Source organism: Macaca fascicularis, chromosome 2 (assembly GCF_037993035.2).
Source record: "Macaca fascicularis isolate 582-1 chromosome 2, T2T-MFA8v1.1".
NCBI classification, from domain to species: domain Eukaryota; kingdom Metazoa; phylum Chordata; class Mammalia; order Primates; family Cercopithecidae; genus Macaca; species Macaca fascicularis.
In genome coordinates this window covers 193801229-193817806 of record NC_088376.1, presented here as the reverse complement: position 1 = coordinate 193817806, position 16578 = coordinate 193801229, and the positions used below count along the sequence as shown (strand labels likewise).

The window sequence follows — 16578 nt, the reverse complement described above, 5'->3', positions numbered from 1 at the left end:
TCTGAAGATTGTTCTATGGTAATGAATTAGTCATTTTCATGTAAGCTGGACTGAAGCCAGTGATTTGGAGTAATAGAAACTTTGTCTCATCAGTCTCATGAACCATTTAGTCCCCATTTCAAGAACAATTTTAAGTCTATTTCTAAATGTGTATTCTATTTTTATGTTATGCCAATCAAATATGCTCTCAAAGGAAAGCTGAGTGAATAGCTCAATTATGGCCGTTGATGCCTTTCCCCCCTATTTCAGGACCAGTGCTTCTAAATTACTGTGGGCAAAACTTGAATGTTTCCCATGGGGAAGAATAATGGAAGAGAGAGAGAGAGAAAAAAAAAAGATTTGATACTGTAAATTTAAAGTTCAGTATTTTAGCTTTGTTATTCCCTTAATTATAATTATAGAATTATAATATTAATTTGTGACTTGACTACAATTTAGGGTCATTGCAATTATTTGTTCATTTAAAAAATCATTTCTGTCAAAAATAATATTTTTGCCAAAAACCACACAAAATTAATATTTTTGTCAAAAAGTACTATTGCATAATATACATGTGTAATAAAAAATATAATACCTTAAGTATTAATAACCAATTCAAACGTTTTTTGGTACAGGAGTCAAGACATCATCCTTTAAGCATAAGTTAAACATGAAATATTTTCCCTATTAGGTGTTTTCAGTTTTCTGGTAGCACCAAAATTTCTCTTTGATAATAATTTTGAGGAAAGAGTGGGAAAATCATATCTGAATTAGAATATTTACTTTTAGTTTTCATCAATATTTGTAATTTGCCATGTATTAGCTATCAATAAACAGTAGCTATATCAAATAAGTAAATATCAATATTATCTTTGATAAAAAATGCTCTGTAAAGACTGGGAGTAAAAAATAACATGAATGTGTGAACTACATAACATTTTTCTTAATGTCTAGACATGATACAAATATTACCACTGTTTTATTTCTTTAACTACGAGTGTTTCTAAAGAAGCTGATGTGATTATCTTAAATTAGATGATGCCTGCTATAATCTGAGATATGTGCTGCTATTCCTTAGAGGAACTTTGTTTTTTATCATTACGTTTTTGGGGCACTTTTTGGCCAACTTTAATAATTTCGTACATCCCTGATAACAGTATTCTCATGCAATCGCATTTTGTTTTCTGTTCAACTTCTTCAAAATTTTTGTATTTTTATTTTCAATAAGCAAAATTTTTTCTAAAAATATTTTAGCTACATAAATGTTCATAACATGTTCCATACTGACATTTTACTACATTTTTTTCGTGATACATCCTATCTGATTTTATCTACTGGCACTTTTTTCTTTTCCCAGTTAAGAGATGCCCTTTATCTCAAAATGTGGCGATTACATGGGCTAAAATTGTTAATTTTTAAACATATGCCTAAATAGTTTAATGTGAAATGTGAACAAACTAGAGAAAATCAGTGTGAAATTATCTTTCTATTTATTTAGCACAAATTCCAAAATGTGAAGCATAGCTATAATTTATATCAAATTATTGTTATGGAAAGACTAGATTCCACTCCTATAGATTCCCTGGGATTATTTGTTTAGACCATTAAATGTGCATTTGTTATCTGTTAAACCCTTAAAGTTAAGGATAAACAAATTCTAGATTACCTTTTTAAGGATTTCAGTTTTCAAATAAAAAATTTGCCTCTATGTTTATAGAAAATGGTCTTTTGTCACTATATCCTGAAGCTATAAAACGAAATAAAGTTAAATAGAACCAAAAAAGGAACTATGCTACTTCCTGTAATTGATGGTAAATTCCTAAGGCTAATGCCATAAGTATGGCATAATTTAACATTTTTTGAATAATTCAGGCCGGGGGCGGTGGATCACGCTTGTAATTACAGCACTTTGGAAGGCCGAGGCGGGTAGATAACAAGGTGAAGAAATCGAGACCATCCTGGTTAACATGGTGAAATGTCTCTACTAATAATACAAAAAATTAGCCGGGCGTGGTGGCGGCGCCTGTAGTCCCAGCTGCTCAGGAGGCTGAGGCAGGAGAATGGCGGGAACCTGGGAGGCGGAGCTTGCAGTGAGCCAAGATCTCACCACTGCACTCCAGCCTGGGCGACAGAGCGAGACTCCATCCCAATAAATAAATAGATAGATAGATAGATGAATAAATAAATAAATAAAAAATACATACATAAATAAAATACTTATAATGTCTTGTATAGTGACTAGCATAAAGTATGTTCTCCCTAAGAAATGTTAAATAATTAACAAATATGAAAATACTTTGTAAAAGCTTTTGCTTATAAAGTAGAAAATACATGTATTGATAGGATTATTTAAAAGTAAAGTATATAGTAGGATGGGAGGGAATGAAGGGAAGACAGAAGGAAAAAGTGAATAAAGGAGAGAGGGAGATGTAGGAAGGAAGACAGAGAAAAATGGGAGAGGGAGAAAGTCAGGGAAGATTTGCTTCAGGGATAGTTGTCAGGACAAGTGGTTATAAAATGTGGCTGAGAAGCATGTGCTTTTTTTGTTTTGTTTTGTTTTGTTTTTCCCTGTGCGTTTAACTAAATTCTTTCTGCAGTCGATTTTTCTCAGGATGAAGGGGTGGAAAAACCTTAGTATTAATTTACAGGTAGTGCCACCAAATTGTAAGGTGCCAGTATCAGAAACCTTGTGTTTCACTCTAGGTTCCCTTTATAAAATACGACCTCGGGAATTCATTTATTAAAATATTTTGCATACATGACTTCACAGGTGGTCTTGAGTTTGTTTCATCTTAATGAATATAGTATCATTAAATTTTAAGATCTTTGAATAATGGCAATATATATTTTTAAAAGGGAGAGTGGATAGTTAAACCAAAATAACTGCTCAAATTTGTAAAGGTAAATAAGAATTGAGCCTCGATTATCATAGATTTAACTGAAAATAAAAGCGACAGAATCCAACTACCTTTGTTAGCTATTGTGTATGATTCTTTGTGAAAGCTATGATGTATGAAGCAAAAACATGTTCAGTTCAAAACTATCACTCTATCAACAAGGTCATTCTGGTTGTGATTTCTATCACCATTGTCATAGGGAATAGGATAATATTTTCTTCTATACAATAACAATATACAAATATATATATGTAAAATGATAAACTATAACAGTAATAAAATTAGCTTTCATAGCATCATCTTCAAACCAAAAATATATCACAATCTGTAAGAAGTTAATTATTATGCAAACTGCATAATCTTCAATTATTAAATGATTATTTCCAAATAATCATTTGGTTATTATTAAATCAGATTTAATAATTATTATGAATAAAATTAAACGTTCTTTTCTCATGTATTATGAAGAAATGATATTAAATGTAAATCCATACTTAAAACTGTCAGAAAAATTTCCTCTGAAAGTGGAACAAGTTATAACCCCAAAAGGACATATTGTTAAGAGATTAATCTGTTTTGTGTCCTTTGGTTTGCTAATAGCTTCCACTTATTAAATATTCTCTGATGAGAAATTATTGCTTTTAACTGCCAGTCTCCTATTTTAAAAACCCTACTTCACAGGTATTAGGAGAGATCTAAGTGAAAAATAAGCCCAGTGAATGGCCGTTCAATTAGGGTGTAAAACCTTTTTAAGTGCCATTTCAAAAAGTCAGACTATGTACTTGATAGAACTTAGAGGAGGTCATGTGCCAAAGAATTACTCATAATGATTTAATTCATTCATTTTATAGATTATAGTTTCCGCTCTTCTGTTGATGCACAATGGATTTATGTGTTTAACTCCCATTAACACTAATAGTGGCTTTGTGCATAAAACAGAAATACATTTAAAAGACATAGTCTCTTTTCCTGTCTATTAATCATCTACCCTGTTTTCTTTTTAAAGAAAAAAATTTAAATTTAGATAAAAATTTTAAAATTGCATTATAAGGACATTTAAACTATTGACAGTTACTTCAGAGAAATGTTTTTATCATTTAAAATCTTCTAAAAATGATTACCTTAAAAATACAGAGGTTTTTTAATCCATGTGATTATTTGGGATTAGTTTTTCATGTTGTTTATTGAATCATTGCAGGACATTTAACCCTTGAAATTCATAAGTATTCTATTGCTGTAGAAAACATTAGGCTTAAACTCCTCTCTTTCGCTAGGTTAAACATTTAAAAAATTGTTTTTCATTGTAAGACTCTATTTTGACTATCTTTCTTCTTAAGTCTGATGTAGCTCTAGTGTAGAGAACATTTAAAATGGTAGTGGCAATGTGTCCAAATTAACTTCTCTGACAGATGGATTGCAGAGGCAAAATGGACATTTATTTAATGTGATACTTAGGAATTAACATAAAGACCTGAGGTGCGTTGAGTTTTGTTTCTGGAGATAGTGCATACAACTTGTTAGTATTGTGCAGTTTAAGGTGAGTTACAGTAAGATAATATACAGACTTTATGTGATCTATCTGTTTCTTTTGCAGTAGATGAACATAAAAACTCTAATAATAATTGGAAGACAATAAAGTACACTTCTCTAAGTAACCAAATCATGCATTATTTATGTTACAACGTACATATGGTATATATCTATCTAAATATTAATTGATTTGAAAGCTGTAAATGATGGCTATTCAGAATAATTCATTAAAAAGATACAACCAAAATGTAACTCTTACTGTTCTTTCACTGGAAACCCTCTAATGAATCCCCATGTCATTCAGAGCAAAAGACAGTTTTCTTACAATGGCCTATCATGCTTTAATAGAAATATAATGAAAGACACATGTAGTGGTATATTTTCTAGTAGTCACATTAATACAGGTTTAAAGAAACAGATGAAATTATGCTTAATAATGTATTTCATTTAAACCAATCTATCCAATGTATGATTGTTTCAATACATAATTGAAAATGAATTTTTTTTCATACTTATCCTAAATTCTAGTGGGTATTTCACACTGACAGCACCTCTCAATTTGGGTGCAAAATTTTTAGTAGGAATACTTGATTCACATTTATATTCAAAAAATTAACAGTTGAGAAAGATTCACATACCCAAGATGTTTGCAAATATATTTTAAAATGTTTCAGTAACTGAATTGGCTACCAAGAATAATGTGTATCCACATTATTATTATGACAAAAGTGCTTCAGTTTTAATATTTAAATTAATTAAATGTAATGTACAATTAAAAAAATTCTCAGTTGCATTAGCCACATTTTGAGGGCCCTGTAAGTATATGTGACTAGCATATTGAACAGTGCAGCTCTGTTTAACAGAGCTCTGGTTACCACTTACACGTCATTTTCTGCTACTCCTTCCCACTTCTCTCCAGCCACATTAACTGTCTTACTCTGCCTTAAACCCTCCACATACGCTCCTGCCTTAGAGCCTTTGTACTGTTTGTTTCCTTTGCCTACGATGCTATTCGTCCCAACTTTGGCATTGCTAACTCCCACAACTCCTTCAAATCTTTGCTCAAATCTCAGCTTCTCAGTGGTGCTTACCCTGACTCATTATTGAGAAAATCACTCTCCCACCTCACTTCCACCTTTTTCCTGTTCTTATTTTTGTCTCCCTGAAAGTCTTATGTCTTGCCAATACAATAAAAGATACTCTCTCCCTCTCTTATGTTGTTTATTTTCTTCCTTGATTAGAATAAAAACTTGAAGATGTGACAGTTTTTTATCACTTTATTTCACTGACATATACAAAGCAGCTAGAATAGTGTCTGGTACATAATTGGTGTTCAATATGTTTCTGTGGAATTAATAATTAAATAGCTTCCTACAGTTTGGATTTGCAACCTCAGGTAGCAACCTGGGCGGGGGGGCAGAAAATGGGCCTTATAGAAGAGGAAGTATTTCATGATAATTCTGTTTAAATCAGCCAGCTATCTCCCTCACTGAATGTCTGTTGGGAAAAGAAGAAGTGTCAGCATTGGAGAGGGAGCCAGGGAACCTAATTCTGGTTCTCAGATATATCACTAATAACCTGAGGTAAGCCAAGTCACATTTCCAGGATTGAGATTTTTCTCCTCTAGATTATGAGAAAAATGGAATACATGTCAACTTTCCTTCCATTAAAAAAAATCCCACTCAGAGGTATTCCTCTCAAAAAAAAAAAAAAAAAAAAAAATTCCAGAACAATTTGAATAACTCCATCCACTAGGAGCCAAATGCAATTTAGCATAGCTCAGTAAGCAATCTGATGCTGTACATATTTGCAAGGTTTTGCACTCCAAGAACACTGTAAAAGCAGAGCCCATGAAGGGGGGAAAATGAACAAATGAGAAGAAATTGTCATAGCCAGTATTTGAGACAACGAATACAGAACTTATGATGGTGTGAACTTTACTGAGGGACATGTGTCTCTCAAACATTAAAATGTACCTAATTTAGCGATCAGGTCCAAGCAGTTTTTTTTTTTTTTTTTGATATCATAAGGGCTCATAAAACATAATTTGAACCTATAGAAATTTAACAAAGCCTGGAAATGATATAGCTTGCTACATTTAGATTTTCTTCTATAAATAATTGAGGTCTGTATGCCATGGAAGTTGTGAAAATAAACGACTACCTTCAATTAGGAAGCTTTCATTTAAGAGGGGCATATTTAAAATGGTAAAATAAGGCAGGCAGAATGTGGAAATTTCTTTACAAAATGTACACATTTATAGAGGATTCCAGAGATAAAAAAAGATTATTCATTGCCAGAAAATGTAAAGAAAAACTATTGAAGGGATGTCGTTGACTATTTTAACTTGTTTGTGGGTTACATTTATTTAATATTCCCAGTTTGTTTGTTCTTATTGTTGTTTTACTATCTCCCTTATTTGGTAGTAAATACAAGCATGTGTAAAATTTTAGGAGTCAGAAACTAGAACTGATTTCTGATCATGAATTTAAATCCATATTGCAAGTGAATCTCACAAAAAGGAATATTTATTTCTCTGGGGTAAAATGTCACATTAGAGCATAATAAGCGATAGTGAGCTAATTTAATTCTCCTAAAATGCAGCACAGCTATTGAATTAAAATTTATTAAATTATGGAGAGTTTATTACACACCAGCAATAACTTTTTCATATACTCCATTAGATAACAACACTGAGACATTTCAAATGTAGTTACATTAAAAGTCATGTTGGAATGTACTTTAATTACCATGATGATAGTGGCAGTGCTTACCAGGAAAAGAAAAGCATTTTGTTCAATTAGTGTTCAAATGAAAACAACTGGATGTCTTTTGGAAGAAAATGTCCAGATTCTCCAACTTAAAAAAAAAAAAAAAAAAAAAAAAGTAGTTACCACGTGCCAACTACTTTTTTGATGTTCTCCATGCCTTACCTCATTTAATCTTTCATAATTATCCTTCCTGCATAACTAAAGAGAAAATTAAGACATTAACAAGTTAAATAACTTGTTCACATTAGTGATACAGCCAGGATTTTAATGTCAGAAATGTGATTCTAGCCACTGAGCTACCAACCACCAAACTATAAAAAAGAAATTGTGTGTGTTGGGGAGTGGGGAGAGGGTTGAGATGCAGTCTCGCTCTGTCACCCAGGCTGGAATGAGTGCAGTGGTGTGGTCTCAGCTCACTGCAACCTCCACCTCCAGGGTTCAAGCCATTCTCCTTCCTCAGCCTCCTGAGTAGCTGGGGTTACAGGTGCTCGCCACCACACCTGGCTAATTTTTGTATTTTTAGTAGAGACGGATTTCACCATGTTGGCCAGGCTGGTCTCGAACTCCTGATCTCAGGTGATCTGGCTGTTTTATCCTCCCAAAATGCTGTGATTACAAGTGTGAGCCACCATACCAGGCCGTATTGTTGATAAAATTAGTATATACTTCCAAAGATACTTTTCGGCTGTTCACGGTGGCTCATGCCTATAATCCTGGCACTTTGAGAGGTCGAGGCAGAAGGATCACCTCAAGTCAGGAGTTCGAGACCAGCCTGGCCAACAAGGTGAAACTCCATCTCTACTATAAATACAGACATTACAAGGCGTGGTGGCAGGCACCTGCAAACCCAACTACTCGGGAGGCTGATGCAGGAGAATCGCTTGAACCCAAGAGGCGGAGGTTGCAGTGAGCCAAGATTGTGTCATTGCACTCCAGCCTGGGCACCAGACAGAGACTCCGTCTCAAAATAACAATAACAATAATAATATAATATTTACCAGCAATTTCATAATACATTGTATACATTTGACTGAGAATGCCTTAATCAAAACAACTTGAGAAAGCAAATCGAAGCCTTTTAATATTGCTTCTATCTAGGGAAGCTAGAGAATATCTCAAAATCATTAACAGATCAAAGTGCTCTTTACCTGGAAGTTATGTGTTGTATCTGGTGAAGGTCAAAAGCAATTATTGCTCTCTATCTAGTGAATACTAGTTGAGGTTTGTTTGCAATATTCTTATATTATAAAACATTTTATTATAGTGGAAACTTTTTTATTGGAAAGGGTGACTAAGGATCTAATAATAAGTGATACTTATGAGGCAATACTTTTATTTTTTTCTTATTGTCATAAATTATCTTTACTGAACAATATTGTATCTAGATAGCTCTCTTTTTTAATATAGCCCTACCATAACTGTTATGTTGAGGTATTAAGTTGCTTAGTGTTTGTAATTTTGTATGTGCACTGTTGCCCTGAAAAGCGTGGGTCATTCATTTTAGGATGCTAACTATATTCTGGTAAGCCAAAATTATATCATCTCTACCGTTTTATTTAATAAGTATATATTAAATAGTTATTACTTCTTTTGAAATGCACCCCTAGATCTCTAATGTAAAATGTCACAATTTCTTATTAACTACATATTTTTACATTAAACATCTTAAAATGCAGTCTCCAAATAAAAGTAAATGAGAATATATATTTAATTCGATTTTGACATAAAACTGTATAAAGAAAAGTTTTTTGTCAATTGCTATGCTGTGGTTTTGTTAATAAAATAAATTATTATCTAATGAAAGTTAATAGTAAGCCAAATTACATATGAAATATCATTCTTTAGTAAAGCACAATTAAGCTGTTTGATATTACATGACTTGTTTCCTACTGTTGTGTAGAGTTAAAATTTTGGCTTCATGTTTGGTTGGTGCACACAAACTCTGCCAAGAAAAATAAATTCAAATGACCTTTATATAACGTTTTGCTCCATGGATAGTTTTCAGTATTTACTTTTAAAATGCAGATTTACATTCATTAAATTATACATGTAATGTATATGGAAATATGGCTCAAAATAGTGGTGCCCGTGATTTTACTGGGAGAAAGCCATTTAGTAAGGGATAAATGACTGGTAACTGAACTCTAAGCATTTTTACAGCTTTGTGTCACTGCCTTTCTTTAAGTGATCCTATTTTTAAAAGTTGTCTTGCAGAAAGAGAAAGAACAGAAAATCTGTATCTAGTGATCAACCAATAACAAGTCCTTTGTGTTCCTGGACATCTCACAAAACAAATCATATTGAAGTACATGGCATTAATATACATAAACTGTTCCTGCTATAGCTAGAAGGTTGTGATTTTGATTTAGGATCAGCCACCAGCTTTTCAGAGCTAAGAACAAAGCAAATATGTTTAATTTTGGATTAACATAGCATCTTGTGGAATATATTTGTATCTAGTTATATATAAAGCCAGGGTAAGGACTCTTTTGTAGCATTACATCATCAATGTAAAATTTTACAAAAATCATCGAAATAAAGACATTCATATGCAGATATCTTATCTGCATAAAGCCCAGAAACTGTCTTCCAATTTTACATTCATAACTTTCATTCACAAGATCATAGTGAATAGATGTTTTCTGAAATGCCCCATTATTTCTTTCTTTCTTTTGTTTTATTTTTTTCTTAAAATGAGCCTTTTACAATCTGTTAGGGGAAAATATAGCCTGTATCCCCATTGAGTATGTTCAAGTATACGCAGGTCGTAACCTTAGGTTTTTCTTTAATGTCACAAGAATTTCTTTCATTTCACTCTTGCCATGGAACTTTATAATAAAGTTTCTGTAGTCTGCACTTCCAGGGTGTCTCATATAATACAGACGTGCTAACAATGTATATTAGTATTATCACTCTTATAACCACCTTATAAAAAAAGAGACTATTATAAGTGATCTCATTTTACTGCAATATATTTTTATTTATGTTGTTTTATCAATACTGAGAAAATAAAGTAAATGCAAATGAACTTAGTTTAAATTAGATTTTTAGGTATAAATTAATTTTTATTATCTAAAAGAAAAAATAACATTCTAAGTGATAATTAGTCTTTTGCAAACCTAGCTATTTCTGTGAAATAGCAGAAATTTAAACATATAAAACATTCATGATGTAATAATTTAATAAAATTAAGCAATGCCAATGCATGTATTATATTATTTTATTTATAACAGGCATTCACATAGGAAGTATGAAATATTTTATCAGTTGTCTTTCCTGGATATAGATACATCTTATATTTACATGAACTTTTGTATGTGAACTTATAAAATGCATGTGGGCTCATAGATATAATCTATATTGACCAAAGGAATGTGCCCTTCATTCCCTTAATTATAGAATGATTGTCTAATATTTATGAAACTATATTATCTATTTTTCCTAGGGTTATTAGCAAGAAATACTTTAAGTATTTATGTTCACAATGAGAAATAAAGCAACACACATAAAGTGGAAAGAGAAACATAGTGTTGGGAGTGCTCAACCATGCTGGTATAAGAAAATCATGTAATAATAAGACAATGCTGAATGCAACAGTCATTATCCTTTGGGCACATAATTTCAATTTCTGTAGTTTTCTCTCCACATTTTATTGATATAATAGAGTAAGACCACAACCTGTAATTACAATATCTTTAAATTTTATTTATATTTGTTATATTAAGACTTACTTTTCCAAGTAATATCCCTTTAGAGAATGCGTTAACCATGAACTCAAAATAAACATCATCACTAAAATGGAAGCTTTTTGGACTGTGAACTTTAGAAGGAAGGATGATGAAGGATGTACTATCACAATTCCACTCTTTGATACAATGTTGGAAACCAAAAAATGAAAAAGTAAAACACAAAGTAAACTTTAGAGGTAATAGTAAGTATTGAAGTGTCCAGACAAAAACTACTTAAATATCTCAAACGAATATCATAATACTATTTTTGAGAAATATCAGAAGGGATTTTAAATTTCTGAAAATGGGATATGAAATCAGGTATATCAATTAACTTAATTGATGTACTTCTTTATACCTTGGTCGGTTCTGTAGTTAGACCAATCCTTACGACATTACATATAGATAGGAAGTTGGCTACCCTTAGAAATTTCATTACATGCCTCTTAACTCCTATTTTATGTATTTCACTGTATAGTCACTTTAGCAGACCATGGATTCATGCTTGGTCAAAATAATAGAAAATACATATCCTTTCTGTTTAGTTGATATGTCAAGATGATTTAAATGCTGAAAAGAGGAGTAGGCATTCAACAAAAGCTGACTATCTCAGTCCAGGCAGTTTTAAGTATATTCCTTCAATTGTCATAGACATCAGATACATTATACGTCATATAATCAGAGACAGTAGCCACATTAAGCTCAGAATTGTCAACAGGAATACCAAAATAATAATCTTAATCTAATATTAACTCAGGATCCTTTCTCAATGGATATAAATATTTTGAAATATCAAAAATCATCATTCGACCTCTCTCTTTATGTTTATGGCATAAAAAAAGAGAATTTTTATCACATATTTGGGTATTAAGCAATTCTCAGATGACCTCTGATTTTTTCACTTAAATTTGAGTAAATCTATCCTTGTATTATTCCTCTAGGTCCGGATGTTTTTAGTCCTATATTATTTTTTTCAAGTAGTTTACTTTAAATTATTATTATAAACAATAAAAATATTTTGAAATAACATTTGTGTTTCTAAAAATTACACTACATATTCACCTTCTTAGAGTAAAACGAATTATTAGAATACAACCCAGGACTGTACATTACATACGTAGGTCAGGGAAATTAGAAATATTTCTAAACTAATGAGGAAATATTGAAAATTTCTGAGCCGGCCGGGCGCGGTGGCTCACGCCTGTAATCCCAGCACTTTGGGAGGCCGAGACGGGCGGATCACGAGGTCAGGAGATCGAGACCATCCTGGCTAACACGGTGAAACCGCGTCTCTACTAAAAAATACAAAAAAGTAGCCGGCCGAGGTGGCGGACGCCTGTAGTCCCAGCTACTCGGGAGGCTGAGGCAGGAGAATGGCGGGAACCCGGGGGGCGGAGCTTGCAGTGAGCCGAGATCGCGCCACTCACTCCAGCCTGGGAGACAGAGCGAGACTCCGTCTCAAAAAAAAAAAATTCTGAGCTTAAGGAATCTGAGTCAATCCCCACAATTCATTTTACATGTGAAACCAGTATATCACTATCATTCCAATAATCCCCAATTCATTGAATTTTTGCTTTCTTTCATCATAAAAAATACAATTCAATATATATTGTATAATAAGTGAAAATATTCATGATGTTCAGATTCCATTTTATCTTGTTTATGTTATAGTCAGTCATTGACGTTTCTGTTAAGTCGGCATCTGTTTCATCAGACAAATACGCATTGAAATCAGAGAAACATTTACCCATTATGTGACCACGGGCCATTTTTCTGAATTTCCCAGAGATTAGCTTCTTTTTATCAAAAACTAAAATGAGTTATCTCATGTAAAACTGCTCAGAGTGCATATGATTTGGTAGAAACATAATATGAAGCAATGGCCTCCATTCTGATGACTTCATTTTGAATATCTGAAATATTTGAAAACACTCCTTGTTTATACAAAGTATAAGATTCATAAAATTTGGCCTGGTTATTTCAAAACAATAATACACGATTATTTCTACACTTTGTGGATAACAATTTCTTTTATTTTCTAAGTAGAACAAATGGGACTGTAAAGTGAGTAACTCTTCCAGGTTTAATCTTCTCAGTGATTCGTTTTGAGTTTGGAAAGATAGGTTAGGCCCCACAGGGTGCAGGACAGCCTGCTTCTGGCCATCTTCCAATTCCTCAGCTCTGTCTGATAGCTCCAGGGCATCAAGGAAGGGGCCGGCATTTCTCCTCTCTACCTGTAAAGCTGACACGTGGGAAATACCATTGTCTGTAATGCATATCTGTCTTGGTATAAAGAAGAAATGTTTTCAAATATTTCAAAAAACAAGACAAAGGTACTTAGCCAAAAATAATTCAGTTCCCATATATCATTGCTAAGTGTTTGTTATTTTGATGCAGAACAGTTGTGAAAGGTTTGTGAGAACTAATATCAAAAAACTTTCATAAATATCACCTCATTTTTCTTCACAAACCATTCTGTTTTATTTGGGACATATATATGATCCACATTTAATACAGGAGGAAATGAGAAATAGAAAAGTTATGTTATTAGCTCAAGTTTGCTCAATTAGTAAATGACAAATTCAGATCACAAGTGTCTCTTCTGTCATCTGACAGATATTTGCCTCATGTTTGTATATACATCGAAACTAAGATACTCTCTTGAAAATCCAAGGAAGCAAAGAAGCATTGTAAGGTAGGAATAGAAAACAATAGTAATATTCAATAAATTAATATGTACTTTGCTTAGCACCTTATTACATATTATGTCTTACATTTTTGCAAAATATATTTAACTGCACATATGCTTTACTAAGAGTTTGAAAGATTCTTGTTTGTACTACAATGCACAGGGCATATAATTTTACAATACATGGACATAATGCAACTCTTTATGAAGGACAAAGTTATTTCACAGTTCTAAAGGCCATGCTCCTTCTTTAGAACAGTGACTACAGATTGAAAAATGCAAAGCCCTTTGCTCTTCGCAGTTATTTTTCCTCTCATTTAATGGCATAAATCGCTGAACTTTTCTGAAACTGAATACATTTCTTGACCTGTGACATAGAAGTGACTTGATAACTAGGTGCCCGAGTGCTTGAATACATAACAATGAAGGTATTCTTGTAGTTGCGTAGCATTTAAGGCACACGGTTAGGAGTCTTATTGCAAGAGTGCAGTGGGATGATTTTTCAGTAAAAGCCAGAATAAGGAGCCATCATATTACAAGTAGTCTGAAAAATATAATCTGAAAGAACAAAGGCATATTTGATGATGGGGAAGTGTGTAGCAATGTTGGCAGCAACACAGAGCTTCGCCATCCCTTCCTAAAACACACACTAGCTGTTTAGTGAAATCCAACTGCATGCATATGTCCCGAAGTTTAAAAAAAATAACAATGTTGAGGCAAAAAATTTCCAAGTTGTAGTTTTCATGTTTAAAATATCATTTTACAACTTCAAGAATGCTGTATTTGGTTGATTTTAGCCATCTGTGTGTTTCCATATCATATGTATGTTGTGTATATGTGTATTATACCATATACATATGTGTATGTGTGTTATACCATATACATATGTACATGTATATTATATACGTGTGTTATGGAAACATATCATACATCTATCACGTCTGTCCCCAGGCTTTTTTGTCAGATGCCTGGGCTATAAATGTCAACTCTTAATCTTGATAAGGTCAGAAAGGGGTAAAATTAAAATGGTGAAAATGGTATTGTCCAAACAATGAAAAAGGGAATCTCTATCCTGCACTTTTCTCTCTGCCTTCAGGGATATTCTGATTCAATTTCAATCAAGAATAGAACATGAAGAATGAATTTATTCCATGTAACAAACTTCACCTTTCCTTCTCCTTCCTCTTTCACCTAAACTTTGGTAAAGATTATGGACAGCGTTCTTTTGAAATGCTGTCTTCTCCTTTCACGTACATGATCTTGAATATAAAGAGATCACACCCTTGGGAGAGGCAGCTCTTAATGAAGTGCATCTTTTACTTGCTCTTGAAGATCCGATTAAGGATGTTCTACTCTACAATCCCCTGTTGGTTGTCTTGTAGTATATGGTTTTGGGAGAACTCAAAGCCACAATAATAAAATAATTAAAATGTTTTCTCTAACTCCAGAAAATATTTTTAAAAACTCCTTCATCATTTTTTTCTTTTGTCTTTCTTTATTGACCCTAACCATTGTGGCTGAATTAGGGAGCAAGCAAAATAGAGGCATGTAAACACAAACTGCCACAGATTTATATTATAAAGAGTCACAACATGTATTCTATAGAAACAGAATATAGTGTTAGCATTGAATTTAAGCTCCTATGGAAAGAAATAGTCCATTAAAAATAAGCCTATAATGATCGATCGCATTTCTACCCACCATAAACACTTTTACTGATATACTGACTTAGCCATTAGCATGCAATGAAGTACCCAATTATTATATGCCCTGCTGTTTTCAACTCTTGCATTGTCAGTTCTCAGTTTTGAAATAAGCTGCATGATGTGAAAGGCATCGCTCCTTCTGAGACTAGTCTGCTGAGCTGATATGCTTTCTGACTTCCTTAGGCTTTTCTGCAGTTGTAAGTCAATGCTAATAGCATGATCCATGCTTTTGGTTTTAAACCATTTACACTGCAAAATAATTCTTTGAAGTATTTCTTTATGTATACCAGAGTTTCTTTCTATTTTCCCCTTACAGTATCTGAAATGCTTACACTAAAATGTGCCTTTAGCCAAAGGAAACATTAATTTTGTTTTTTAGAATAGTAAACTGCCTTTGTTCACTTCAAAACATATGAATGCCACCTACTTTTAGGGTCTTTCAGATCCAATTATCACCTTGAACAGTTGGTTGAGAAAAGAGCAAAATAACTTCAGTATAGGAATATAGTAAACCCGTGTTCTCCAATATAGAGTAGCCACTAGCCACGTGAGTGATACAGGTTTGGCTAATCCAAATTGAGATTGTGAAGACTTAATAGGAAACAAAGAATGTAAAATATGTCATTCATAACTCTTACATTAATGACATGGTGAAATGATAATGTTTTCATAGGCTGGGTTAAATAAAATACATTACTTAAATTCACCTGATTCTTTTTAATGTTTAGAATATGGCTACTAAAAAAAATTAAAATTATATGTGTGACTAGCATTTATGACTTAAATTATGTTTTATTAGATAGCTTTGTTTCAACGAATGGATTAATCAATAATGTATTTTAGGTATAACTTTTAGGTATTTTAGGTATAATTTTTCCTTTTCTTTAGTATAATTCTGTTTATTTTATAAATTCTTAATGATGAGAGACCTTTGAAATTATTTTCAGCTTTTTAAGCATGTATTTTTAGGTTATTAAGTTTAATCGATAGAAATTATATATAGTTACGTTAAACAGCATAATGTTTTGATATATGTATACATCGAGAAATTATTAAATCAAGCTAAGTAATATATTCGTCACCTCACATACTTATTTTTTTTTTTTTTTTTTTGAGACAGAGTCTCGCTCTGTCACCCAGGCTGGAGTGCAGTGGCGCGATCTCGGCTCACTGCAAGCTCCGCCTCCCGAGTTCCCGCCATTCTCCTGCCTCAGCCTCCCGAGTAGCTGGGACCACAGGCGCTGCCACCACGCCCGGCTAATTTTTTTTTGTATTTTT

General features: G+C 32.8%; 1 protein-coding gene across 5 annotated transcripts in view; it reads left to right on the top strand.

The window, feature by feature from the left end:
- Positions 1–16578, top strand: part of CADM2 (cell adhesion molecule 2) — a 1082757-nt gene that overhangs the window by 110100 nt on the left and 956079 nt on the right. The window lies entirely within an intron of this gene.